Here is a 27,883-nt window from a genome sequence, read left to right as displayed (position 1 = left end):
CCCAGCTCTACCAATTAATGCTAGTTGTGGTGATTTTTTTTGTGACGCACACACCTGTCCACTAGGAAATGGACTAAGGCCATTCACTCACTTCACAGAGGCTACCAAAAAGCTGTTATGTATAACTTTATAATTTGATGTTTATTATATTATAACTTGTTGACATAATATTGGGGTCAGATATTGAACAAGATTACTTTACTGCATGATCAAGAAGTAGAGGCTGGCCTAAGAAATAGAAAACTTGTTAAAACTTCCAAGGGATAAATATTAAAGGAAAGAAAATTATGTGTGTGGGGGGGGTGGGGGGGGACTAAAAGTGGAGTTTCTTTGATATAACCAGAACATTTACTCTAGAGCAAAATTATGTCTTTAAAATTAGAATTTAGTTTTCAAAAGAGAAAAACCAATGGACTAAGGTTACCTTCAAACACACGATTTATACAAAACAATTGTCATGCAGTCTTTCAGATTTTAAAATATTTATTGGAGATGATGATCTATGAAGTGTATTGCAAAGAGGCCGAGATATAGGAGGTGCAGAGGTAATTTAACTTTATCCCTATTTTACCTCTAGAGGGAAAGAATATTGATGGGCAATTTTTTTAGAGACAAAAAGCTCACACACAATAGACAGAGGAGGCAGTTTTAGCTGATGTGGTTGCATTTATTCTATAAAAGTAGGATAGCTTTGATTTGGTTTATTTGAGGAGGATACTGGTGCTATTTTCCCCCACTAGTGGCTCTTGATCTATCTCTTTGAATCTGTCTCTGAATAGCACTAATGTTTTTCTCCCAAACCAAACCAAAATCACTGGAATATCTGTACATAAGGCTTGCCCCCCATGCTCAGTGATTTAGAAAAGAAAAGCCTTGAATGAACACCTGGTGTGCAAAAAAATGTTTAATACCTCAACAGGAAAGAAAATAAATACAAGGACAGCAGCAAGCCATATAGCAGTCAATGTCTAGTGTGATGATCTTCAGTGGCTAAACTCAATGCAGCTATCTAATTAATAGCGACATTCTCCAGCTGCTGGAATGGAAGCCTGTAAAGATTTCCAGTTACTCTCCAATTCTGTTTGAGTATGACTGGTGTATTCGTTTGATGTTACTAGCATTGTCTATGACAGCAGCTGAATTTTCCAGATGTTTCCTCAATGACAGGAAATATTTAAGCTTTCTGGTGTCCAAGTATTTCTTCAATATTTCCAGCTTCTTTTCACAAGCTACTGATGTTTACTAACATGATGTGTGTCATCATTTTTTATCTTGAAGTTTTACATTCAGTTTGAACTATGAGTGAAATCAGCAAACAGCATCTAGACATTCAGCTACTACAAGTTCATTAATTCTGTGTAATCATGTCCTTTTTGAACTCAGAGTAACCTGACTTCTTCCAAAAATTCCATAAAATGTCCAAGATCATGCCCCTGGCATAGCTCTCTGACACTGTTATGTATTAGCAATGAGCAAAGATGAAATTCATAACTTATTTTACCACCTTTGTTCACAAATTTCTAACCTGGCTTTGGAACACAACATCTCTTGATGAGCTGAAATTCCACCTACTGGTGACTGACATCCTCAGGAAGATATTGATGGAAATCTGCTTTGCATCTGACCATGCCAGGAGCTCTCTCCTCACTGTTACATGTTCAATATACTAATGTCTGTCCTTGAAAATGCCTGAGCCACTGCACAGAAAATACCATGTACAATTGTTCCTGACAATGTCAATAATTTTAACTTGTTTTTCCTCACACTTTGTCCTTTTGATAACTGAGAACTTAAATAATTAACCAGCAGCTTCAAGTCATGTCCAAGCGGTATGCATATCTCCATCCATATGACAGATTTGGGATGAAATTCTGGTCCTCCTGAAATCAATGGAAGTTTTGAACATGTGTTTCAATGGGGACAAGATTTAGCCCTCTGCCTTCATCTGTGTTTTGTTACACAGTAGCTCTTTAATTATAATTTATTATAATTTATTTATAATAGTATAATTTCCGTAACTGAAATACTTTAGAAACTTCTTCCTTTAGGAACAGGAAAGTCTCTTTTCTCATCTTATTTAGGAGAACCACTTGCATGAGGATTGATTCTAAGGTTATGCCTTCACTGCAGTTAGCCCAGTTGTGGCCCCTAAATCCCCTTCAGACCAACCAGAAAAATTTAAACCCAGGCTTCAGGGTGCTTTAAGATTGGGCAGACACACCCAGGTGAGGATATAGACTTGAGTTTCGGTTTTGCTTCAGCCCAGGCTGACAACCCATCACCTTTGTGGTGAGAATGCAGACTAATTAAGCCCAGCTGCTATCCCAGAATTCCAGATGGGCTGTACTTTGTCTAACTCCTCCCCTCTTCCACACTGTATTTGAACCCCACATTTGCCTGTTCCATGCCTGCTGTGCATCTGCAGCATTTTAATAGATGCTGTCCAAGAAATCACCCTCCCATGCTGCCAGCTAACAGAAATGGAGAGGCAGAGTATTCAGTCGGGTGCCCTATGATTCACTTTGTGGTTTTCAGACTGAATTCTTTAATGACATTCTCATTAAAAGTTATTGCTGGCAAATGCTCTTTGCTTTTGCCTTCAGAACTGTCTTTACTAATAATGAGTAACTCCACTTGCAAGTTATTTACATGAAGTATTTTTCTCCTATCACTGCCACAGACAACTGCTCTGTGCTAGTTGAGAAAGAGAGAGCACCCTGCAAATTAATTCATAGAGCACCCCAGTGTAATGCACTGCTTAGAACCATGGGGTATCCCACCAAGCTCCATCCCAGTGCATAGGCTAGTACCGCACCTTTGTGGTTGCAGTCCCATGGGTCTGACATAGTTAGCATTTTGTAGTGGGGGACACTCTACCAATCCTAGGCAAACCTGGGCTAACTCTGAAGTGAAGACCTCTGCTAAATATAGTTTTTGTTCTGTAACACTCAGCTCAGGACAGATAATGTAGTCAAATGTGTGAAAAATAAACACTTTCTAAGAATGCCTGTGTTTCCAGGGACTGACTTGGTAAAGATCAAGTGATCATAGGTCCTGATTTTACCCTGTTTTTCATATAATATTATTTAAGAACATTTAAGTGTCCCAATTTTTTATCTTATCAATAAAAGTATGGGAGGTTACAATTACAAAACATTAAGACATTTTGTTAGTACTATAATGAGTAAAACTTGCTGAGTGCAGTGTGTAGAAATAGTTCAATTGGCGTGTTAGAAGTTGATAGTAGTGACCCCAGGACACACTTACCAAAAATGTTTGTTTTTTAAAGGCAAAGTTACAATAAAACATTAACATACTACATTGTACACTACTTGTTCAGGATCAGGTTAATATTCAAAGAACTTGGCTAAAGTTTCTGGCTTGCTGGCTGGGAAGCCTTCCTCTGAGTATGCTAAAAAGAGTGACCAAGTTTCTAAATACCTATCCTCTTTTTAGTGCTTCTCTTATGTATGGTGTGAAAGCTTTTCCATTACAAGGATAGTCCATATTTTATTATACCACAACTCCATAGGAGGACGGGTCACTTTTTTCCAATAATATGCAACAAAAAGTTTAGCTGCTAACAATAACAAAAAACAATTTGTCATTATGTTTAAAATGTAGATCCTTTACTGAAGCATTAAGTAAGCAGGTCAGGGGATTTCTAAGAAGTCTGCATTTTGTCATAAGATGAATCTGTTTAATAATTTTTCCTGGACACAAACACCAGATGTGCAAGTATGTTCCCTGTTCCCTACAATCCCTCCAACAGAGTGCCCCACTAGAAGCAAAAATATGTTAGATCTTAATTGGAGTCAAATGCTATCTATACAGTAATTTATAAATACATTATTTGAGCTACACAAACTGAAGATGTATGTTTCTTTTCCCACTCATTCATTTATCTTTGTCCAAAGCCCTGTCTCACCTTTTTGTCTGGATTATTCTCTTATCAACATCTTTTTCAGTCAAAATTGCATAAATCTTAGCAAGTAAACCTTTTGTTCCAGCTTGCTCCTGGGTCAACTGCACAAATGTGGTTAAAGGTCTGGCTAGAGCTGCCTCATATCCAGATTTTACAATAAAATGTTTGACATGTAAATATTGAAAATATGGGATCTTTGTCTTATTCATGTTATTACAGATCTCTTGGTACAATTTCAAATCAGGATCCAGGATCCAAATTGAGTAGTCTCAGCTCTTACCCACAATGAATATTCACTTCAATATTTCGTAGGAATATTTCCTGATTACTAATGAAAGAAACTAAGGGACAGGGCCTTGACGACAGGAATTAAGACCATTTGTCCAATTGCTAAGGTGGGCTGTATGAATGGGTGATTTTTTTTATTTCTGATGACCTAAATTTCTGTTCAACCCAACAATTACTATGAATACCTATATTTGGGCTCCAATGATGTTTAAGTTTTACCAAGTATTCTGGGTGTATATTTGTCTTTGTATGAATATTTCATTACCCTAAAAATGTTGCCTCAAATATGTCCTTTTTTCCCCATTATGGTCAAGTTAGGCAAGGGTGTGCTGTGAACGTCTATTAGTGATTACAGAGACACTTCCAGCTCTAAAGGACTGAGTGAGTCTGGATTTTTTCTCATGGCAAATAGAAATGGAAGGCTTCTTACCTTTTTCAGTATCCTGGAGAAAGTAGTCCTGCCCTGAAGCAAACTGGCACTGGTCACAGAGAAAGGTCATATAGGAGCCAGTAACTGAAATTTCTTGGAATTTTGTTTGGCTCGGGGGTTAAGATCCCAGTGAAGGATTGCAATATATCCTCTCTATTTTTAACATCCTTGATGTAGGACTGTCAGAGCAGAGCTTACCAGAGGGAACACTGAAAGCTTGGGTAAGACTTGTTCACTCCCGACATCTACAGGTACTTGATCCTTCCTGACACAAGTAGTAAGGAATAGGCCTGCACTGCCATGAACTACTGACACATGTGCACACTTTGTAAATAACAGCAGTCTATTTCCAATGACAGAGTCCCAAATGCCAGTTTCCTGGTCTAATTTTAGACAACCGAGAATGGGTGAGCCCAGTGATATTGCACAGTTGTGAAGTTTGGATCCAGACCTAAATTTCTACAAAAGTTAGGGATATTCAGAACAGTGGTTTGGCTCAGACCTGTCTGATTCAAAGTCTGTCATGGGGAATCATGCAACTAGCAGTTAAGTTATCAAGGACAATGGGATCTCTGTTCCTACAACTCACATATAGAAATCTGCCTTTTGCTCAGATAATTTCTGACTGACTCCTCTCTTGTTTGGCAGTTGAACATTTGCAGAGAGATGCTGGGTAAATCAAGGAGTTGGTGCTTTGCTGTGAAGCTGGGGAAATGACTTCTAATACTTTTTATGTTGGCTGTCCCTATTGCCACGAAAGTTCTCTGCCAGCAGCCTTGCCGGCTGCCATTGCCCAACATCTCTGCGTGACAGAGCGCTGACAGTGACTGCAGCTCTGCAGCGGGTAGCATGGCCAGTCTGCGGGTACGTCTAGACTGAAGTTGGAATTTTCAGCTCAAGTAGACAAACCTGCTCTACCTCTGAATGAGCTAGTGTGCTAAAAAATAGCATGTAGCTGTAGTGGTGAGAGCAGCAGGAGGGGCTAGCCATCCCAAGTATGTGCCTACTGTCTCAGATGGAATTATACTGTGGGCAGCTAGCCCCTCCCACTGCCTGCACCACTGCAGATATACTGTATTTTTAGCGCCCTAGCTTGATCAGAACAAGATATACTCAAGCTGGAAATTACACCTTCCAGCTCCAGTGTAGATATACCCTGTGTGCTTTCAGAACTTTTCAAATGTTCCTTCCCTCTACTGGGGCCCTCACTTGGCTCTGGCCCCCAGCTGCAGGAAGATATACCCCAACTAGCCACAACATGAGGAAGACAGAGACCCCACCCCTCTGTCTCTCCCACATTATTGTCTCATGACATCAGAGACAAAACAATTCAGTTAAGTGTGACATGCTTAACCAGGAACTTCACTTAATTGAGACACATTTCAGGGACCAGATTTAAATCCATCTATACTTGATAGCAATTAAGCCTGCTTAAGGGGGACAGGTGTCACACGATAGATGCATTACTATGTTTAGGACTTTCAGATGTCTTAGTCTCATGTGGGTTCCATCCATTTGCTTTTTTAACAATTTTTGGTCTCCTTAGCCTGGTATTGGTTTATCACTGCCTCTTCCAGGTGTTCTCTCTTTTTATGCTTATTACAAATCCAAATCTGCCATCATGGGCATCTTTCAGTTGTCCTTTGGCACATGGAAACAAAAGGTTAAATCACTTTCCTTCTGCAGATGATGGGTTTGATTCTCTACTGCCTGGCATCTTGTGTTTTACACCTGTGTTTTGCACTCACTTGGCACAGGTGTAACTGGCTACACAAAGTGAAAAGCAGTAATCAGACCAGTGTAGCCTCTCAACTCCATGGGTCTGTCCAATTTAATATGGTACATTTTTCAGCTCCCATGGCAGCAGCATTATTACTAAAATGGTGCCTTCGGTTAATTAAGAATTCCTTTCAGTGGGAAGAAAAGACCATTCATCAAGCCAAACCAACCAAAAGTTTGCTGTATACATGAAATATCTCTTTAAATATTTCCCTTCAGCAAGCACAAACAGTGGAACTTCCACCCAGGCATTCTCAAGCACTAGCCTTGAATATCACAATACTTGTTGATAATTTTGTTCCCTCACAAGCTCTCATATGGAAAAGCAGAAAGTGCCTGGAGTGGGAGAACAAGGATCACAGTGTGACATAACAAACACAGCGATGGGTAAGGAGGACAAGGCTATAACAATAAGACAGCTCACTGAATTTTTTTTGAAACTTTCATTCAACAATTATGTAATTTCCATCCCCCCATTTTTGACAATCAGTGAAGATAATGCAACTGCATAGCTATCAGCTCTATTTCAAACATTCTTTTTAGACCTATGTTGCACCAAAATGTCAGCTATATTGTTTCTACTTTGAAATAGACTTTTAGGGATAAGCAAATAGATTTGCATAAAATAAACTCTGATACAAACCTTTTCCCCAAAACTAACACTGAAGGGTTTTTGTTTTTTTTTCTTGTTGAGGTTTTACATAAGTTTGACTGGAAAAAAAGCTATGTTCCTCAATACTTTCTGGACTGGATTCTGGTCTCGTTCTAGTTTTACACCAGTAATGACTTCAGTAGAGTCATTCTATTTACCTTGATTCTGATCTTAAATCAATGTTGCTGTTTTTATCTGGCTGCAGGATGTGAGGAGAGAACATAAGAATGGCCATACTGGGTCAGACCAATGGTCCACCTGGCCCCGTTTCATGTCTTCTGACAGCGGCCAATGACACTTGCTTCAGAGGGAATGAACAGACCATGTAATCATCAAGTTATCCATCCCCTGTTGCCCATTCCCAGCTTCTGGCAAACAGAGTCTAGGGAGACTTCAGAGCATGGGTTTGCATCCCAGCTCATCTTGGCTAATAGCCATTGATGGACCTATCCTCCATGAATTCATCTAGTTCTTTTTTGAACCCTGTTATAGTTTTGTCTGTGTGTTGTGTGAAGAAATACTTCCTTTTGTTTGTTTTAAACCTGCTACCTATTAATTTCATTTGGTGACCCCTCGTTCTTATGTTATGAGAAGAAGTACATAACAATTCTTTATTTACTCTCGCCACACCAGTCATGATTTTATATATCTCTATCATATCCCCCCTTAGTTATCTCATTTCCAAGCTGAAAAGTCCCAGTCTTATTAATCTCTCTTCATATGAAAGCTGTTCCATACCCCTAGTCATTTTTGTTGCTCTTTTCTGAACTTTTTTCAATTCCAACATATCTTTTTTGAGATTGGGCGACCACATCTGAACACAGTATTCAAGAGGGGGGCATACAATGGATTTATATAGAGACAATATGATATTTTCCGTCTTATTATCTATCCCTTTCTTAATGAGTCCCAACATACTGCTCACTTTTTTGACTGCTGCTGCACATTGAGTGGATGTTTTCAGAGAACTATCCACAATGACTCCACAATCTCTTTCTTGAGTGGTAACAGCTAATTTAGACCCCATCATTTTATATGTATTGCTGGGATTATATTTTCCAATTTGCATTACTTTGCATTTATCAACACTGAATTTCATTTGCCATTTTGTTGCCCAGTCACCCATTTTTGTGAGATGCCTTTGTAACTCTTCGCAGTCTGCCTGGGATTTACCTATCTTGAGTAGTTTTGTGTCATCTGCAAATTTTGCCATCTCACTGGTTACCCCCTTTTCCAGATCATTTATGAATATGTTGAGATATGAATGAAAAATCAGTTATTTGGTATTTTCAAGCTGAACCAAACCAAGAAGTACTCTAATCATCATCATGAGACAGTCAGTTTTATGAGAATGAAATAGGTTTGGATAAATAGCATCCAAACTTTTGACTGTTCATTCAAATTAAACTGAGATTAATCGCTAGTGATATATGCTTCTCTCATCTCTCTCCAAATAAATAGGCCAAATCATCAGGTATGTACATTTTCATAGCTATATTCAGCTACATCAACTGAGGATCTCACCCATTCTTATATTATCAGCTGTAACATGATGTCACACTATGTTTGGTTATAGCATGTTAGACAAGGTCATGAGTTTGTTGTTCTATGAAACATGTTGTAGGAACTAAGAGAAACTTGAAGTGGGTGACAATTATATTTTTCAGATAGACTCATATTTCTTATGGGGCTATTCATGCATATCTGCAGTACTTTCTCATTATGATTGCTGTGAGCACAAAATGCTATGTTTTGAATTATGTCTTTAAAATTGACTTTTCATTTCACGGTAATAAGAACAAAATCTTTGATAGCTGCCTGAATTGTAAACTTTAAAACATAAGCACATTTTCATGTTCTTGTCTTCGTTTATGATTGATGTGTTTAAGAAAAAATAACTGCTTTTCATTTTAGTTTCTGATGGCAAATCTGTATTGCTTATATGGGGGAGGGAGGAAAAGGATACTGAATTCTTTACTCTACAGTTGAGTGTATCAGAATAATAAGATAACAACATAAAATATTGCAGAGAAATATGCTTCACACATTCTCATTTTAGACTCACAAAAGTCATTCACTCTCTGATTTTTGTCAAATAGAATAACAAAACGATACACTCAGGGGAAAAACCTACTAACAAATATTGTCATAATTATAGATGCAGTCACAGTATCACCTGCCAAAAAAGTAACCTCACAGTGAGGAATGAGTTTAGGATGCAGTAATCTTGCTCTGTCCATTAAGGTGTGGTTCTGGGAAGTCATATACTTGTAGGGAGTTTGAGGTATAACGATGCCTTAGTATTGTGATTTCAAGCTCCATCTTCTTACCCAGCTTTTGCACTTTTATGCTTGTTCTGATTTATTTTTTTTTGCCAGAATTAGCTCTTTAACTCAATAAAGCAGAGACGTCCTAAGAGCAGCTTCCCCATCACCCTTTTTGACTGCACTTGGAATGTCTTATAGTTGGGAGTCCAGTGCTAAGACTTGGAATTGCCCCTTGAGAATCACTAACAAAGTGTTAAAGTGAGAACCATTAACAAAGTATTTGTTGATCCATTTGTACTCTTGTACATCTTTTTTTTTCCTGGGTATCCAAACAAGTAAAATGGAAAAGAATCAAAGAACTTTTACATATTACACTTTGCCAGGCACACAGGTTATTGTATCTGCAGAATTATAGTACTGATTTTACCCTTTCATCTTGACACTTGCATTAGATTTACTTGTTAAATTTTAACACACACAATTATGCAAACTGACTAATGGCAAAACCTCTTCTCTTTTTTCTTCTTCTTTTGCACTTTTGATGCCTTAGGCTAGTATATTCTTGTTAACTCAAGAATGCTGGGGAAGGTTTGTGAAGGCCTGTACTTAAAGATGCTCAGAGACCATGATGGTGCGTGCAGTAGAAGAAGAGAACCTAAGCAGAATAAATTATCTACCTACTCAATGGCAAATGACATGGCCATACACTTTAAAGCCAATATTCACTTCTACAAAATAAAAAATCTCTATGCTCTTGGTGCTCATACCCACTGTTTATACAAGACCCTAGCATAATCTGACTTTGTTGCTGGAGAGGCAGTTGGTCAACAAAAAGAGTACATGTAACATTTTTAGTGATACGCTTCTGACACTATAATAATACTGATAAGTAAGCAAAGAAGTCAATGAGTCAAAGCCATACATTGACCTGTGTCTGAACACACACAAATTAGCTGCAATCTAGTTCACTAAATAAGACAGGCCTAGACTGGGATAAGTGCCCTAGTCAGTTCTCATTGAGATCAATAGAAGTCTTTCCTTTAATTTTAATGGGAGTTGGTTCAAGTCTTAAAACTGCTTTAAGACTGGAAAATAATCATTCTTTCTTCTAAAATGGTAACACAAATAGTGGAAAGAAAACAATTTCTAATATAAATATCTGATAGGGTCCCCTTAAAAGGACAGAACAGAACTTTTTACAATGATATCTGAAAACGCTGTTTTTAGTAAAAAACCACAATTCTGGCCTGTCCTGACAGTTCTTGCAAAGCCAAAATTCCCATAGATTTTACCATGAGCTTTGCATGATTAATAATTATAGGATCGGGCCCTTTATAGAGCAATGTTTCATTTAGCCACACCCCAACTGCACCATTACAAGACAGGCCATTGATGTATTTTGGTTGCATATAAACCTGGTAATAATGTAATTGATACTCTTGTTCTAAATTGCTGGCAAAAGAAATGCTAACTCTTGGAGCTGGGGTGTTAGAATATGTAACGTATGTTAAAGAGATGAACCTCCACATCATTCTTCACTTGACTCTTTATGTTTTTCATTATGTCCCTCATTTTCAGTCTGTCATGCATTGTAAAGGCCGATATCACATATATGGGACTTGGCAGGTTGACAGTCATGTAACTAAGCATCCATAATTAAAGTTTAATTAATGCTGAGCTGCAATGAAAGCTCTGTGGAAATGCACAAAACATCAAGCAGAATGCATAATGGATTAATTCTAATTAATGTTAACAATGAATACCAAATCAAATCCTAATTGTAACTGTGGTGCACCGAGTGCTGCATAGATGGGCAAGGTGACTTGGAGGTAATAACACTTGTTTAGCTTTCCTGTTAATCCATTATTACATTACAATGGAAGTGTCCAAGTTTTTGTGAATCTGGATACCACCCCACACTGTCTGACTGCTAGACCACCTTTTTTCACCATTCTTCACTTGGGAAAGTGATACCATAGAAAAAGAGGCACAGCTATTCTTTCTGTCCAACACCAGGACACATAAAGGGTTCATGAATGCTTCATGATGACATATTAAGTTAACAGTATGCTTGCTGTGTACAATAATAAAGTGAGACATTGCTTATTATGGTAGGAACCTGTGGTGTAGGAACCAGTGGCTGTACTGTAGTGACAGTTAGGTCTTTCCTAGAATGACATTATAGCACAATGGAATTAATTCAATAGTTACTCTTGATGTATACCAGTGTAGTGTGAGCGAAAGGAGAAGCAGACAGATTCACCAGAATGGTTGTAGATATGGAACATACAAAGGATGTGGAAACACTCTACGTCTACGCAAATTCATTTTGAATATTCATTAGAAATTTGAACAGAATATTTTGCAGTTAATATACAAATGCACATCAGAAAATTCAATGGAACTCCTTCATTTTAGACTAATGAAGTTATAAACAGAGAATGGGAGCAGGGGAGAGAATGAACAATGAATAAAAAAAGTCAAAATTATTCAAGAAAAATACCCAGATTCTGATTTCCATTACATCATTTTAAACTGGAAGTAACTGCATTGGCTTCAGTGGAGTTACAGATTCTCCTATTTTACATGGGTGCAAATCTGAGGCAACTCCGTGGAATTTAATCAAATTATGCTGGTGTAAAAACAGTATAAGTGAAAGAAGAATTGGGCCCAATGACTTTACAGGGAGTCCTTGGACTTACGACACAATTCGTTCCTCAGAATTGCGTTGTAAGTCGAAACATTGTAAGTCAAAACCGCTTTTCCCATAGGAATCAATGGTATGAAGGGGAGGTTGGTTCCTGAAGCAAGGCTTGATACACTATTTTCACCACAATAACTCAGATTTTTACTAAATGAATTATAGATGACTAATGTTGCAACATTAATGTATTTACAGTATACTGTATTTTGTAAATAGCATTCAAATAAACATGTAGACTCGCATATGCTGGTCAGAATGCTGGCAATAAAGGCTCAGAAAGCCAGGGAGAACAGCACACATTCTGAGCCTCAGCCAATCACTGTTCAAGCTTTCTGATTGGCTGAGCCTGGGTCTGGGAGCCAATCAAAGACAAGCAGCAACCCTACCCAGCAACAAGCTATCCTGCTGCCTCGAAGCCAATCAGAAGCAACCCCTTCCAGCTCCATACCAGTATAACGCAACCAGGAAGTGATTTTAAGTGAACTTTTTGCAAATTGAGCATTCTAAGAGTGAAAAAAGCATCGTAGGGGCGAAACAGGCAGTCAATTGAAAAGCGTTGCAAGTGGCATCCGACATAAGTTGGGCGTTGTAGGTCCGAGGACTCCCTATACTAGCAGGAATGTTCACTAAAATGGAGACTGTTAAGGGATTATAGCTGAATATTTGTGAAAAGCAATTCTGAAGTTGGAAATGACAGTATTTGCACAAGAAACCTGACTGTAAGAACTGTGCTTTTCTATGGCAGTCAATGGATCCACTATTCACACTGACGTCCTGGAGATTGAAAACTGGCCCTTGGAACCAGCAGGCTGGATCTTGGAAACCCTCTGTGTGCACAGCTTCCTTTGATTGAGGTTATGGGTCCATTACCAGAATGGATGGATGAGGTTCTGTTGCCTGCAATGTGCAGGGGTCAAACTAGATGATCATGAAGGTCCCCTCTGGCCTTAAAGTGTATAACTGGGCATTTCACAAATTGGGAACTTGACAGATTGTGGCTGTTATCACAATAACATGACATCAAGAAAATTTAAAATAGCACATATTGCAAAGAACAGGATACACCAAGTCATATGGAGAGAAAAACAAAGGGTCAACCGATAATAGCTTACAAAAATAGCAAACCACTTGTCTTGTGGGTTTTTTCTCATTTCTCTACATCGAACAAAGCTATATTTTTCAAAGGGGTGGGAACAAAAATAATGAAACCATTTATAAGGACAGATGTAGTTCTCTCTTTTGATACACCCATTCACTGTCTATTATGGATTTTTAATCTTAAAAGGTTTTCACAAGGATGATAAAAAATATGAAAGGAGACTCGAGGAGCTTGGTTTGTTTACCTTAACCAAAAGAAGGCTGAGGGGGGATATGATTGCTCTCTTTAAATATATCAGAGGGATAAATACCAGGGAGGGAGAGGAATTATTTCAGCTCAGTACTAATGTGGACACGAGAACAAATGGATATAAACTGGCCGTCGGGAAGTTTAGGCTTGAAATTAGACGAAGGTTTCTAACCATCAGAGGGGTGAAGTTCTGGAACAGCCTTCCGAGGGAAACAATGGGGGCGAAAGACCTCTCTGGCTTTAAGATTAAGCTTGATAAGTTTATGGAGGGGATGGTTTGATGGGATAACGTGATTTTAGTCAATAGGTCAATAACGTGCCATCGCTGGTAATTAGTAACAATGATCAATGATGGGATATTAAAAGTTACTACAGAGAACTTTTTTCCGGAGGGTCTGGCTGGAGAATCTTGCTCGCATGCTCGGGGTTCAGCTGATCGCCATATTTGGGGTCGGGAAGGAATTTTCCTCCAGGGTAAAATGGCAGAGGCCCTGGAGGTTTTTCGCCTTCCTCCGCAGCATGGGGCAGGGGTCGCTTGCTGGAGGATTCTCTGCGACTTGAAGTCTTTAAATCATGATTTGGGGACTTCAACAGCTGAGTCAAGGGAGAGAATTATTCCAGGAGTGGGTGGGTCAGCTTTTATGGCCTGCATCATGCGGGAGGTCAGACTAGATGATCATAATGGTCCCTTCTGACCTTAAAGTCTATGAGTCTATGAGTCCAAATATTCCCATGGCAGCCTACAAATTATAATAAGTGAGCCTTATCCTTATTCTCCACTCTGTTACACCAATTTAGCTTTGTTTAAGTCAATGGAGAAACACCAGTGTAAAACCAGCATAAAGGAATGGAGAATCGTGTCCTTCATGGTCTCTCTGTGGTCCTAAATGAACATTAATAGTTAATCAGTAATAATAGTGTACTATAACTTGTACCCACATGATCTAATCTTCTGGTTTTCATGTATGTACAAGTCCCACTGGGAAAAACAGCATTATTGTCTTGCAAAATACTGCAGAAATGAGGCCCATTTGGGCACAATTCTGATTCTATATTTCACTTTGACTAAACTGAAAGTAAACTAAATAGTCAAATTCCAGACCTGTTTTTTTCATCATTCCTACCCCATTTCTTTACACTCATTTCCTCTCACTCCCTGCATTATATGCTTTCCAACTTCCTACAGTTTTGTCTATATAACTCAAGCATCTTATCTTTCTTTTCTCTTTCTCCCTCCTCCCCCAGCTGCTACCTGGCTCACACATCAACATTTACCTTCTTCAGGTTTATTGAGGACTTTAATGGGGGTTACAAACCAAATACTGAGTATAGGCAAAAGGGAGAGGACTAGATGGCAAGCAACTAGGTGGACCATACCCAACACAGCTGTCAGAACTGCCAATCATGGAGGCATGCACCCACAGCTGTGATCAATAAGGAAAACAAACCCAGCAATAAAAGAAGAACAGAAAGAACCCAGGAGGCAGAAAGACCTAAGATAGCAGAGGGGTAACAGTCCTATCCTAGACTTTCTCTAAGATACTGACAGGGAGACAAAGGAAAACTGCAAGGCCTAGAGTTTAAGGGCTGAGTGACTCATTTTAGGTCAAGTTGATGGACTAGGCTAATTGGAGATGAAGAGAGGGAGATCAGTTAGGAAAAATCTGAAACCGCTCAAGAGGCTGCCCCAAGAGCAGTTGATGAGCACTTTACCAATAAAAAAAAAAAAAAAAAAAAACACTGCAAGAGACAGTTACACAAGCCCTGATACAAACTTAGGGTGCCATTCATTCCATGTTCTCAAAAGTGGCCTTAAATTGGATTTAAGGGATGAGAATCCCTTGTCCTGGCTTTCTGCCATATTGCTGAATTTCATCTGTTAAGAATAAATATTCATGAGCGGAAAAAAGTCACACTGATATTTTCCTTAGAGACAAATTTGGTTCCATGGGTCTCCCTTTCTCCTTGCCTCTCACTGTTGTCATGGATTCTCATTTACCCAAATTCTGATTTTGGGGGGGAGCAAATACCTTGTTATGGACTAGTAAATGACCACAGTAAAGAAGAAAAGTTCTCTAACTTTCCAAAGGAACTATTCATGTGACAGGAATTACACAGAAGTAGATGTTTGCAGGGTCAGGACCATAGGAGGTAATTTCAGTGGAGGAACAATTTACAGAATTAGTTAAAATTATAATTACTTGCTATGATTTCCAGTGCAATTACTGGTTAATTATGCTATATGCTTTCTGTTAAATGCAGTATGGTATTCACTTATGCAATTATCTTGTGACATCACAAAATAAGTAAGTTGCTGCTTCTGTACTAACTTGAATTTAAAGGGGTAGACTTTCCCAATTACATCATTGTGAATCTGGAGTATCTATTGACTTTAATGGAGTTACTGTGGATTTATTACAGTTTAAGAGTAAACAGATTTTGACCTAACCTCAAAAAACTGCCTAAAATGTTTTCATTGCTTCTCCATTTATATTGTATGACAATGAGCCTCTTTTGTCACATCAGGCTTCAGCATTTCTCCCTCTGGCATTGAGGGGTCCTGGGGTAAATCAGTCCCACTCCTGAGGTTTAGTACTTCACAGTGGTTCAATTACAATATTTACAGGGTAGGCCTTAGGGATGGCCCACAGGCTTCTTTAAATAAAAAGAGAAATTACATTTCCTAACTCCCACTGCAGTATTGCCTCTTCTTATGTTAGGCACCCTCTTTAATACACTCTGGGCCCAGCTATGCTGGAAACCAAGACTCCTTCCCCAAACAGAAATATACACAAGATTTCCCTTTATCAGAAAAAAAAACAGCTCTTTACATTGGAGAAGCCTTGTCCCCTGGCTGCACACAATCCTTCTGCAGCCTGCTTCTCATCCCTACTCCCTTTTTTCTCTCACCGGAGAAGGTTTTTAAAAGTCACAAGATGCCTTTAATTAGACTTAGTTGTCCATAATTAACCTGTGGTAATCTCTTTTAGTTCGTAGGAAAAAGGGCTTTAACCATTCTATGACTAATCTACCTGAGCTCAATGAACCTTCCAGAAATGACTGTCACAAATTGGAACTTAAACTAAGATCTGTTAAATTTAAGTTCTGTTTCATCTATGAACACACCAATGATAGTTTTGCCAGCTCAACTTGGCTCCAGTGAGAGCAAGACAGGCCATATTCTTTCCTTCTGAGAGAGTTTATTATTACTATGCTGTAACAGCAGAACACTGGAAATTATCAGGCGAATGGAGATATGAACACAAGTGCTCTGGTGAGACACATTTATTTACCTTCTATTTGCATTATTGTTATATGCTGCTGAAAATAAGCTGTTGGAGAGAAAAAATTCATTCAAACAGAGCATTGTATTTACCTCACTCTCCCTTACTGAAATCTGCTACCATTCATCTTGTGACATCCTTTAAAAAATCCTTTTTAATAGAGCATGACACTAAATGATAGGTTTATTTTTCATACTACAATTTACAATTTAGTTTGCCTGGCTTTTCTTTGCAGACTTTTTAAAAGATTATAGGCTGTTGCAGACCTTGTTAAAATCAATAGAAAGACTCTCATTGATTTCAGTGGGTTTTGGCTTAGGCTGTATGGGCCTTTTGCTGCCCTCATTTACCATAGAGTATATTCCACTGAAATTAGTGGACCAGATTCTCTGTTGCCCAGGAAAAACTGGAGTAAGTACTGCACAACTGTTCCCTGTCATGAACTTCAGTGTCAAGAATAAGTCTGAACCTAGATGATGCCTTTAGGTTATTTTTTATTTATTTATATTTATGCAAATGATGAAAAATGGCACATATCCACAATGCCCTAAGTGCCCTTGACATGAAAATACATTGCAAAATTACTCTTAATGCAGAAGTACAATTTTATCTGTTTTAGGTTTTATACTGCTGCCCATCATTGTAGTGTCTGAGCACCTCCCATGTAAAATCAATAACAATGGCAGAGTCCCTATCAGACTTCATGGGGTCTCTGGCACATCTCCCTTAATATAATTTACTACCAGGAATTTTAAAAACTTCATAGTTCTGTGATTGTTGACACCAGCAGAGAATTTGGTCTTGAGTGATTATACTACATTAAAAATAACTGCTACATTGCATGGTTAAATCTCCACCAACTTTTTGGAAATACAGGGGTTAGAGATGAAATTCTACCTAGAAAAGCCATGTTCCATTATTGTGCTAGGCAGGAGATCAGACTAGATGATCACAACAGCACATGCTGGCATTATAATCTATGAATTACATAAATCTGTTGTTGAAACTCACCAAATAAGGCTAATGACATGTGCTTTTTCAGGCATTAACTTTTCCCGAATAAAGTATTCCAGTCAAACAGTGATGACTAAAAACTGTTGTGGAGCTTAAAATGTGAGATGTTATTAAGCTGCAAAAGAACAGAACAAAACAAAAGTCACATAATTAAACATTTCAATGAATATAAATTTTGTTTCAGTGACAGTTCACTTTAGTCTCAGTAATTGCTGTCTGCTCTTGGAATCTCCTTGACTGGTAGGACTTCATTAGAATTAAATATGTTGGTATTCCTTTTTTAAACCTCTCTTAAAAATAAACATATGCTTTCAACTATATGCATACTTGCTGCTCACAAGGAGACATTCTCTTGTTTCATGCCTAATAGATCCTTGATCAAGCATATGTTTTGAGCTATCCTGCTAACTAAAAGTGAGGTATCTTTGCCTTTTGTGTTCCAGTATATAATAATATTGTAAGGAGTAGAAGTAGGGTTAATGGAAATCTGGAAGAAGATTTTTCACATTGTGTGCCTTTTTCCCCCTCCAGATTCCATAGACTGTTTTGGAAATTTTAATTTTAAATTTCAGCAAATAATCTCAAAAGATCTATGGATATTATAATAATTTAGTAAATTATTTCTTGTATTAGATAACTACTTTTAAATACAATTTACTTTTTATCAAAACCAACTTTGTTTGTTTAAACAATCCCCTTGCCTCCATGAAGTCTTCCATTCCTTTCTTGATATTCCAGAAATCTTTCCATCCCCATTTACAGTTATGGGTTGATGTTTTTTAAGAGCACATTGGGGGACAATTTTTCAAAGGGAAAAATGGCAGTTGGATGCTACCTCCCATTGATTTTAATTGAGATTTAGGGGTAAAACTTCCAAAAGTGCGTAAGCCCCTCTGCAAGTGACTTGGGTCAGATTTTTAAAGGTATTTAGACAACTAACTCCCACTGAAACCAGAATCAGGCCCGAAGCATGAAATACCACAGGGAAGATGATTCCAACGGGAGTTAAGCAGCTAAATACCTTTACAATATGTCGCTTGGGCACTTTTGAATTTTGTTTTACTTTTGATGTCTACCCGCCACTTGTGCTTTTGAAAGTTTTCCCGAGGGTGTTTCATGTTCAGAGCTCGAGCCTCTTCTCTTCCAGGGCTTGATCCTAAATCAGTAAGTCAATGGGAGTTTTTCCATGAATTTCAGTGGAAGCAGGTTGACACATTTATATACTAGTTTTACACCAGAATAACTTTGTTGATTTCAAAGGAATTTCTTCTGATTTAAACCAAGAGGATAATCAGGCCTGTACTCTTAGGTGATGTCTACACTATATGGCAGTGCAAGCTACAACGTATGAATTGCAGAGTGCACCGGATATTAATGTAATCCTCTTTCAAACAGGACTATGTTGATGTAAATGAAGTCCCATTTAATTTGCATCAGCAGCATCCACAGAGGGCAGTTTAGAGAACAACATTTTGATGCTCTCTGCAATTCACCCTGCCCCCCACCTCCCATCCCATAGTCTGCACTGCGGCAGTAAAGACAAACCCTAAATCAGTGATTTCCAAATCATATTTGCTAAATGTTATAAATCAAAGCAAACTTTTGTTACTTTCAGTTCAGCAGTATATGGGAAAATCAAACTGTTTATCGGTGTTGCATTGCTAACAGAAGTAAAATAGTCTCCTTTCTTACCATAAGCAGGATTGAAGCAGAAGCTGAATGGAAGGGAATTGTGGATATAATGTTGGTTGATAATTTTTGTTTTGTTGATTGTGTTGTTGGATTTACACTCTATAATTCTGGAGACAGGGACCTTCTACTTGGAAACACCACCTTTATTTCCACTTTACATAGTTCCAGACTGACTATAGGAAAACTGCTTTCATTAGTAAAAGATCAGAGGTATTTTATCGGAAATGGTACATTGCTCTGAATCATTACGCACTTTTTTATTACATCTTTGACTTTAATGCAATGGCTTGACATCATTAGAAAGTACAAAATGAAACACTCTAGGAATAGGGGAAAAAATCCAAAATATCACAACTATGGCACTATCTCCTTTGAAAATAATTACCCGAATGACAACACCAGGCAGGTGCTGAACAAAAAAACAAGAGGTTGTTCCTTTGCAGAGTATAAATGTCTTTCCTAAACTTGATTATTTCAATTAAGTCTGTAAAAATGCACAGAGTAGGTTTATGAGCCTTTGAGACAATTGAAAGCTGAGTCATCTTTTCATGGACTTTATTATTTTCACTGTATTTTCAAGTCTGATGAAAGAGCAGAAGGCTAATATGAATGAGAACCTGTAGGAAATGAGAAGCATCAGTCATTGAGAGCTTTTGCTAGTTTTCTGAGACCATCTGAACATCCAGAGATTGCCAAGTTAGGTTAGTAATGAGAACTGGTGGGAAACTTCCCAGGGAACCATTCTTCCAGTCAGAAAATGCCAATTTATCAAAATTGAAACATTCTGTGTTAACATATCAATTTTGACAAAATTTAATTTAGAAAAAATATCAAAAGGAAGCATTTTGGAACGAAATGGTTTAATTTTTCATTCTGAAATGTATTTTATTTATATTCTATTTAAGGCACCTGTTTTTCCCCCCCTAAAATTCCCAGGTTTTAAAAAAGCCCACATTTGGGTTTCACGGTTTTGATTTGTTTTATGTGACTGTTTGAAATGCTAGAACTCCCTGGACCCAGCTCCTCACTCTGGAAGGACAGATGGTGGCTAGGTGCCCCTCATAGAGTCTCTGCTGGACAGCACAGCATGCCTGTGCACAAGAAGGAAACTTCCAGTTCGTGGCTGCTAGTCTGCAGTGGGAGAGTGAAATGAGCAGGGAGTCAGGTCTTGGCAGATGAGACCACTGGACTGCTGCAGCGATGGGCCTGCAGAAAGCAGGAGGCCTCAACAGGCTACCTTATGAGTTCTGGGCACCCTTTTTCTTCCCTGCTGCCTGCTGCCATTCAATTTCAGTTTTCATCATTTTTTCACCTATTTTTTAATTTTGGCATAAACAGTGCTAAATTCTCAGGACATTTTAACCAAAATAAAAACCAAAATGAAGGGCCTTCCTTGTATTATAATTTATAATATAAAATAAAGTCAAAATCAAACCCTTTCAATTATATTGAAATGAAACATTTTAATTAACCCAAAATGATTTTTTTTTATTTCATTTCATAGGGAATTTAAAAAAAAATTCCAACTTGAAGTTAAAACAAATTGTGGAATAACAGAGTTTCCTGCAAAATGGGAACTCTGGTTCCTACACAGCTTTACTAATAATGTTGTGGGGAAAGCCTTTCTTGTGAGATTTCTCACATCTCTTCTGTTCCTGGACAGAAATACCACCAGAACAATCTCTCTTGTGGTATTGAGCATGTCCAATCATTGTGGAAACAAAGAAAAACAAAGCCATTCAAAAAGTTCAGTTAAGCATTTCACTTTGATTTTGTTTTGGAGACCAAGTGAGGATTTACATATTTTTGTGGCCGGCAATGCTAATTTTCAATAAACTTTAGACTTTTTTCCCCTTTAAATGAGATTCTCCCTCCCCCCAGGATAAGAGTATTTACACACTGACAGAACTTGTGAAGCAAAGTTAGTTATGGTTCAAATACAACCAACTGAATAAATACTCCTACAATCCACAAGCTTAGCAGATGCAGACAAGAAACCAAAAATACAATTGCACAATTAATTTGCTTCCAAATGCTCTGAAAAGACAGCCAATATTTTTTACTAGTAGCACATTATGCTTAGGATGTCAGCCAATATATGCTAATAGCTTTCACGCAGCCACTTCAGTGCAGCTTGTTTAAAATGTTATGGGAGCTTTCAGCTGCGAATGCCAGCAGCCTTGATGAGAAGTTGCATCTTACATTTTTTCTTAAAAAAATGACTTTACTGTACTGGATATCAGGGTATGTCTACACTGCAATTAGAGATGTGATTGCAGTTCAGATAGGCACACCCATGCTAGCTTTAATCTAGCTGGCACCACTAAAAATTGCAATGAAGGTACAATGGCATGGGATAGCAATGTGAGTTTGTGCCCATTGTGAACACAAGCAGTTATTAAAGACCCCATGGTGTTTCCCTAGTAACTCAGCACTTGGAGAGATGCTCCATTATCTCAGTTCACATTTTCCAGTTGTGAGGTGAAGATTATTATGGGAGATCAAGAAAAGCCAACTTGGGTGGAGGGAGGTTCACTTCTTTCTCACCAATGTGAAAAATGTCAGCCCATGTTGGCAAATGTTTGAATATGTGAGTGCAAATGTAAGCAGTTTATGGTGAACAGTGTCATGGGTCGGTATAGCAGACTGGCTAGAAAGCAGTGTTCCCCTCCAGTGACTGGCCCACACACTGGATATAGTATGTACTACTACTGTTGGATGAAGGTGATCTCTTTTAGTTCAAGTGGTTGACACCTATGTTTTTGGAGCTGAAAGACCCGGAAGTTCTAAATCTGGTTCCCCAGGTACATTGTGTGTGATTTACATAATGATTGTGCCTACTGCCACCAGTGTTACAAGAATACTCTCTCTGTGTGTATGTACTTCTCAAGTCCACTCTATGGATAAATCAGCTCTTTTGAGTTACAGCATTTCTACTGAATCCAGAATGTAAATCAATGACAACAATAAATATTGTCCTCTTCCATCCCCTACAAAAGTAATTGAAAGAATATTCAGAATTCACAGATTAGGGTAAAAATTCCTCTCATGTTCTGGAATGCAGTCCAGATCAGTGAGTGGCTGTGTCGCCACCTGTCCTGTAGCCCTGGGTGCCTTAAAGGTTTGGCTGCTGTGGCTCACAGCCTGGACACTGACACCCAACAGCTGGTTTAAATTAAAAGTAAAACAAGTATATTAACAGAAGGAGATGTTCAGTGAGTTCAAGTACACAGGACAGAGTTGGAAGCAGTTGCAAGCAAATAAAAGTGAAAAATGCTTTCTAGAGACTAAGACTTAGCAAAATTACAGTCTTGGTCCAAGATAAGATTTTTACCGCACTACCTTCCAGCAAGAAGGCTGACCCTCCCTCTACCCTTAGTCAGGATCTCTCCCCAAAGACAAAGTGCCTCATTCCTTTATCTTCTTAGGTGAACGATAACTTGGGATTCTTTGCCCCTCTCTCTTATAGTCCAGAGAATCTTTGAAATGGATTCCTCTGAAGATTAACCCCCGAAATAATGTTAATTCAAGATGTGAGGAAGGAGACATGGAGTCTGGTGGTGAAGGAAGTTCCATGCTGGTTTCTTCCCCCACTAGTGTTTGCAAAATTGCAAATTGATTTGTTCCTGCTCTCTTTAATGCAAATGAATGGCCACTTGCCATGTGATTGCTAATCAACTCTGATGACATCTGGCTAGAGGTGTCAGCTTGTCCTTTGTCTGGGAGAACCCTGTTCACCCACTGCCCAGACTTGTCTGGTAAACACATTTTAATTCCACATTTCCTTCATATTAGTATTATCCTTTGGGTGTTTACCCTACACACACCACATGAGAATAGTAATGATCAGTGTGTTATTAGTTTTCCAGTGATACTTTACATGACACAGATCAGATACAATTTACTACATTAATGAATTGGGTTATACTGAATTGCTTAGGCCAGCTGAAACTCGCTACCAGATTCAAGTGAGCCCCTCGTCCTCTGGCACTGGGATGCTTTCAGTGTCACACTTCCTATAATATTTCATTTAAAGAAGTCCTTCTCTCCATATCCTACTATACTTCATTGTGTCTAAATAGCTGCAGTTTGATCCTTAATGGTAAACATTAGGTGAACTTTATGCCAGGGGTGCCAGCAGCAGGGGTGGGGTATGGGGGCTAGCACCCCTGCAATGGAAATATTGGGGGGCTGATGTATGTTTCCACCCCCAAAAGTTTTCCATGTTACAGAGGCAAGACTGGGACCTGGCTATGTTTCTGCATCTGTATTTATGCGTGGGGAGACAGACGCAAGAATGGGACCCGGAAGAGGGGCTGGAATAGGCACAATCAGTGACATACAGGATTGGGCCAGCATTCTGAGAGCAGGTAGGAACAGCTCTCCTCTCCCTGCCTTCCAGCCACCACAGGTCCTAGCAGAGACACCCAGCCCAGGAAAGGGGCAGAAGCACATGCAAGAGCAACCAAGGTGGGGTGGGGGATAGGGCACACCTGGGATTCGGGAATACCATCCACCAAGGAAATGCCAAGATGCCCCTTCCCATTCTGGAGTCCCTGCTGCTAAGCCTCAGTAGCTCTCCTTACTCCCCCTCCTATCTTCCTGCCCCCCCCCCCCCTCCATAGAGAGTGAGCTCCCCCTCCCCCCCCCCCCCCCCTGCAGCTTTATGCAGCTATATTGCTGGGGGCAGGGAGGTTGGGTGACTAATATATTTCCCCCACATTATAAGTTAAACCATGATCATTATTTTTCTTACTTCAATATTCCATTCAGTGTCCATGAAGTGACTTTACTCAGTTATTTTGTTATATATTTGCAGATAATGAATCTTTCCTCCCATGGATCTTCATCTTTCTGAGCACCGTGAAACCTATTATTTTATCACATTTGCAATAAATTGGAGCACTGTTCATACTGTACCCACAGGGTTCATTTGAAATGTCACACTTTAATCAGAAGGTTGTATTGCCAGAACTGACATGTTTGGATACACGCCAATAAAGCCTACTAATGTGTGAATAAATCCATTTTTTGTCAGAATATATGTCTCAAACAGCATGTTGTTTTTCTGCATTTGTTACAACAGCCTCATTTATTGGAAGCTCTGGTTTTCATTAAGGTGTTGAATAATTTTCTTTTAAAATTTGTTCTTAATAAGCCCTTGGTTCATTCTCTCTTTAAATGTCATAATTGCTGTTTTTTTTGAATTAATGGCTCAGGGAACAGAAAATAGATGGGGTAAAGAGCTCTTGGCTGACCAGTGACATATTGTACATCTCAATACATCCTCTTCTTGTTGGACGCTGCAGAAGCCACACCATGGATGAAAACTTGGGCCCCACTGAAGTCAATGGCAGCTCCCCCATTACTTTCAGTGGGGACAATATTTCATCCCATGGGAACACCATGTAACACCATACCCTGGCAAACCGCCAAGTACCCACGTAATGTCATTATTCTTTTGCAATCTTCACATTCCGTTATTAGTTCACCAAGCCTATGTTCTTTAATATTTAGGGGAAATGTTGCAGATGTGTTTTAATTAAAAGAAAACTGAATTGATTTTCTCCTGCAGGGCTGTCACAGGGTGAGCTGGCCCTTTAAGAGGGTTGGTGCTCAGTTGCACCTATCCCATGCTTAGCTCACCTCCCCAGGTGAAGGAGATGAGTACTGAAATCATGAGACTAGGGTCATGTGACTAAACAAGGCCCACAAGGAGGGGTGCGAGCCAAACATAGGAGGGAACTTCAGGAAACAGTAAACCTGGAAGATCAGTGGAAAATGCCAGGGAGAGAAGACCTGCAAAATTGGCACTCTCTAAAGAATGGGAGGGTAGCCAGGAAGGGTATAGGAAGAGGCCCTGAGAAAAAGCAGGACAGGTTGAAGTTATGGGACCGATAGCCCAGTTGCTTAGGGGTCCCAAGGCTGGAAGCCCATAGCACAAGGTGGGCATTAGTTCCCCCTATGCTGCCACCCTCTGAGGGGATGCAGTGACGCTGAAAACAAAGGGAGGATGGAGAACACAGATCAGAGCCCACAAGTGGCTAGAGCAGAGCTAAGGGGAAAGGCAGTGTTGGAAGAGTGTACTGTGGAAGAGAAGACGGACGCTCAGGGCTTTGCCTAGCAGGACTGGGGTGGAAGATGCGCATTATTACTCTGTAAGGGGTGGACTTTGGTGACTAAATTTGAGGGCTAAATCAATGAGGAAGGCTGAAACTGAGGGGAAACTGAGGCAGGATGCCTGCAATGTCATATCATTTCACAAAGAGGCATGCTGTTGGGCTACACCCTGCAAAAGGGCATTCTAAAAAGCTCACAGAGAAAGAAACACTTCTCAAGCTTGGTAAGCTATGAAATTTATTTTAAAAGAGTTTTGGATTCGATTGTCACTTTTGAGTTTAATGTTTTAGCCATCTTGTTAAAAAATGAAATTCATATCACTGGGACATGAGAACTGAAATCATGGCGGTCGGGGGAAATTGATTTGCTTTAATATAAACTAATATCAGAAGAAAATTCACAAAATCACTGAAATTGCAGATGACTATTTCTATGAGGTCTTGTAGAACTTCTGGTCAATGTAAGTTTATTTCCCACATTTTCTAATGGTTTGTTCCATTTAGATTTAATTAAATGTCTAGAGCAATGACGTTTCCACTATTTCCCTCTAAAGCCTCTGCTACAGTGTAGGAGGTCTTTCCTATTCAGCCTACATTTTCCTTTGTCCATCTGGAGAAGGGCTCCTAAATGCCATTGATTTGTCAGTGAATCTTAGGCTTCTAAGGACCAGATTTATAAATGTATTTAGGTGTCTAAAGATGCAGGCAGGCTCCTAACGCCCATTGAAATCAATAGGAGTTAGGCACCTAAGCACTTTCGAAAATCCCACCAGGTGCCCAAGTCACTTTTGAAAATGGGACTTAGGCTCCTAAACCACTTTGTAACTTTTGTAAATTTCCTCCATAGACTTTATTTACACCAGGGATTTGTGAATCGGAAGGAATCTCAAGGAGTATCCTTTATGAGTTTCAGCTCACAGTAGGGATTAGGATAACCCTTGACTGGATGCTCAAGGAGGGGTAGAGGAAACAAGCCTTCCATTACACCTGTCAACCATACCACTGGGGACACAGGCTAATCACAGAAAAAGAGTTAAGGAGAGGCCATAAGCAGTTCTGCTCATGTACAATGCACTCTTTCAAAGTGTGAGGGAGTTCCCACTACATTGTTTGTTCCCAAGATTATCCCTTTTCCCCACAACATGGCCCATGCCTTAAAAATGACACTTTGACTATTTCTGTCTATAGAGATGCATGTGCAGAAAGAATTTTCTTGACACAATAAACCTGAAAGTTCTCCTTGTGATTTTCATCTCATTTTTTAAAACATCAAAATATCACCCTTCACTCAAGCAAAATGGTGCCTTTATCATTTGTGGGACAGCTAGAGACAATAATGCAGTTGAAAGCAAAGATAATACATTTGTTACATAGATGATCATTCATCATGTTCACAGTGAGTGGCAGCGGCTTAATAGCTAATGGGTTGATGCTCCTCTGCTTTTCACAATGACAAATGATACCAAGGTATAACATGGCAGACATGTACACAACAATGGGAAAATCACTGGTCCCATAGAGAGCCTAATATCTGTATGGATTTCCATTGTTGTGTGTATGTCTGAAAATGATGGAACACTGGGTGAATGTGTTTACTCTTTTGTTCTGTTCCCTATACCTATACACACATCTGCTAGGAGAGCCAGATCATCTGTCTTTCCCTGATGGCACAATCCTGCAAAATGAACAATAATTCTTCCCTACTGAAATCCTTTTAAAATTTTCCTGTGTCTGCTTATTAGAGCTGGTCAAGAATTTTCCATCAAAATGATTTTCCATTGGAAAACACAGTTTCCACAAAACTGAAATTTTCTGCAGAAAATTTTTATTTTACAAAGGTTATGATTTTCCCTTGGGAAAATAGAAATGAAAATTCCATTACAGGTTGGTTCAAACAAACTGAAATACTTCATTTATTAAACTTATCTGAATTGTTTTGATTTCATTCAGTTCAACAAAAATTAAACTGCATTTTCCTGTCGGGCCATATTGCCTTATGAGAGTTGTGGTTCTGACCCAAATTCTTTCTTATGGGCTGGTTTCCCTGGAGCACTACATATTTCATAAGGCAATGTGCTGGTTTCACTCTGACTGAGCTGCTTAGTGCATCACAGTGGTTACATGTCTCTAGGCACATTATGGGAGATGTAGTCTTGCCAGGGTGCCTGACCCCTATGGGAGAACGATGGTATCAGGTTCCCCAATTACAAATCCCCTAAGGCAAGAAACCACCATAAGGAATGCAGTTTAATGTTGAAATGAAGCATTTTGAGTAATTTCACTGAATCAAAATGAAAATTTTTGATTGTGGGGAAAGTCACAATGTTTTGTTTCAATCAAAAATTTCCAAATGAAATATTTTGACATTTCCAAATCAAGTT

The sequence above is a fragment of the Terrapene carolina genome, unplaced genomic scaffold (assembly GCF_002925995.2).
Source record: "Terrapene carolina triunguis isolate 2854851 unplaced genomic scaffold, T_m_triunguis-2.0 Scaffold85, whole genome shotgun sequence".
NCBI lineage: Eukaryota > Metazoa > Chordata > Testudines > Emydidae > Terrapene > Terrapene triunguis.
Note: the sequence above shows the minus strand (reverse complement) of the source record.